Source organism: Pistacia vera, unplaced genomic scaffold (assembly GCF_008641045.1).
Source record: "Pistacia vera cultivar Batoury unplaced genomic scaffold, PisVer_v2 Contig351, whole genome shotgun sequence".
NCBI classification, from domain to species: Eukaryota; Viridiplantae; Streptophyta; class Magnoliopsida; order Sapindales; family Anacardiaceae; genus Pistacia; species Pistacia vera.
This window is the reverse complement of record NW_022196170.1, coordinates 16557-19360: the sequence shown is the minus strand read 5'-3', so window position 1 is coordinate 19360 and position 2804 is coordinate 16557. Positions and strand designations below refer to the sequence as shown.

The window sequence follows — 2804 nt, the reverse complement described above, 5'->3', positions numbered from 1 at the left end:
AGTTGGTGATCGAATTGTCACGCGTATTCACACTTCACTATTGCAAAAGGGGGCAGCTTTTCTTTTTCTCTTTTGCTTTTGTTTACATTTGTACATTGAGGACAATGTTGCACGATTGGCTGCTCAACTTTCAACCATTCAAAAGCAATTGGGTACTGTTCTAAAGATAAATGCAATTGATTCTTCCCTTTAACTTGTGAATTTTGTATAGGTAATCACCCATCAAGAGATTGTCAAGAAGGGAGTCCATTCCCCTCACTTGAACAAGTAAATTATGTGAATAACTTCCAAAGAGGGCAAGGAAATCTGTACTTAAATACTTACAATCCATTAACTAAGGGGGCGACAACCGAATTTAGACGCTAAAAATGGCTTAGCGTCTAAATGTGACTTTCTGAGTCTAATTTTGTTAGACGCAGAATGCCAGTTTTCTTGTAGTGTTAATTATTTCATAAATACCTTTTATGGGATCACGGGTGTATTTTGAGTATTTTCAGGTTCAAATCGATAATTGAAGGAAAAAGAATGATGTCGATGGAATTCGTGACAAGTAGGAACAAACGCTGCAAGAATCGGAGTTGAAACGAGAAAGTTGTGACGCGTTGAAGATACAACGTAAAATCTAGAAATCCTTCAAGATGAGCATGCTTTGATGTTTCTATCATAACTTGAGCTGTAGAAATTGGAATTCGACGATTCTTGTGGCGTTGGAAAGATTATTCAGAGAGCTACAAAGTTTATGTTGATAACTTTACAAAATTCTGAAGATCACAGACTCGTGGGACATAAAGAACTATCGCCACAGCGATGAGTCACAGGCCTGTTTGGGTTATTGTATCCTCCTAGTCCGAATCTGAATGGGTTAAGGCATTTAATTATTTCATAAGTAACCTAAAAACCCTAGCACTATAAATAAGGGTCTTTAATTAGTTTTTAGGAGATTAGAGAAGGGGAAAGGACCCCTACTGTTTTGGAGATCGGAAATCTTGCAGTTCTCGTTCACCAATTAGAGAAGTTTTTATATTTTTCTTTCTTGAACTCATGTTATTGAATCCAATGGTTGTTTTTATTACAATTATGAACTAAATCTCTTTTCTAGGGCTAAAGATGTAGCCCAATTTATGAATATGTGTTGACTTTATTGTTGTTAATTCTTATTGAGAATTAATTCTAAGTTTTATTATTGTATGTAATGCTTTCAATTCTTAAGGATACGAGAGTTGAATGATATCATGGGTTGGGTTGAGATCGAGAGATGAAACTTGATTTGTCTAAGGTAATAAAACCATAGATTGAGCGAACGCTAGAGATAGGTTATCGCGATCTATGAGTCTCTGGTAAATTTCATAGAACTTAATGATCTCTTAGCTCCTAAATCCAACTTAGAGATATGTTGGGTTGTTGCTTAAGGGTTAATTCGCTAATTGTTTGAGAGAAAGTTAGTGGAATATCAGAGAGTTTGGCCTTTAGAATAAGCTTAATTAGGTTAGCAATAATTGTCAATGCATAGGATTAAATTGGTTTGAAATCTGTGCCCTAGGTTTAGTCATATTGATCTTTATACCAAAGTATTTATAAAATTCTGCTTTTATTTAGTTTTTAGTTTGTTATCTTTTTCATTAAATTCATTCTTAAAATTTTGTTTCATCAAATAGCAACAAAATAGACTAGTTTGGTACTTGGTAGGTAGTTCTCTTGGGATTCGACACTCGTTTACTCGAGCTTTATTACTTGCGCGATTTCGTACACTTGCCAATAGCCTGTCAAGTTTTTGGCGCCGTTACCGGGGAACTATTTTGTTTTACCAATATCAATACGAAATATTTAGTTGCTAATTTGATGTGTTTTATTTTTTATTAGAAATTAATTTTTATTTTTGTTTTCTTTGTTTCTTTTAGCTAGAACCTGGAGAGCCTACGTTCAAGAGGTGGTGGTGATCTTAATCCACTAGATTTTGAGATCAAGAGAAAGGCTAAACAATTGAGGAAAGAAAGAGGCAAGCTAACTTTGAAAAATCAATGGCTAACACAGGAATTGTAAATCTCAATGTGGAAAATCAAGAGAATGAGAATGAGGATATCATAGGAGGAAATGCAATGGGTGGAGCAGTAGTGGGTCGAAGAGCATTGAAGGACTACTCTAGTCCTACTGTTGATGGGTGCTATTCTAGTATCAGGAGACCACCAGTTCAAGCGAATAATTTTGAGATCAAGCCAACAATTATTCAAATGATTCAGCAATTGGTCCAATTCGCTGGGTTGCCTAATGATGATCCCAACTTGCATATCACCAATTTTCTGGAGTTATGTGGCACATTCAGGCATAATGGATTATCCGATGACGCAATTAGGCTAAGGCTTTTCCCATTCTCTCCTCGGGATAAAGCTAAGGCTTGGTTGATTTCTCTGCCATCTGGGAGCATCACGACATGGAATGAGTTAGCTCAAGCGTTCCTTACTAAATATTTTCCACCTGCCAAGTCTGCTAAGCTGAGAAGTGAGATTACCAATTTCTACCAACAAGACTTGGAGTCATTGTATGAAGCATGGGAAAGGTATAAGGATCTCTTACGAAGGTGCCCTCACCATGGTTTACCAATTTGGTCACAAGTGCAAACGTTTTACGAAGGGTTGCTGCCAACTATTCAAGCCATGATAGATGCTGCAAGTAGAGGAGCCTTGAACAATAAAGCACTAGAGGAAGCATACAATCTAATTGAAGTGATGGCGAACAATAACTATATAAGGACTTCGGAGAGAACTTCAACAAGGAAATCAACGGGAGTGCACAAAGTTGATGGTTGC

General features: G+C 36.7%; 1 non-coding gene across 1 annotated transcript; it reads right to left on the bottom strand.

Annotated features, from left to right (window-relative positions):
* Positions 1-2486: 2486 nt before the first annotated feature.
* On the bottom strand, positions 2487-2593 carry LOC116139535. The gene has a single exon (XR_004129483.1). It is a non-coding gene; the product is annotated as a small nucleolar RNA R71 (small nucleolar RNA).
* Positions 2594-2804: the final 211 nt, after the last annotated feature.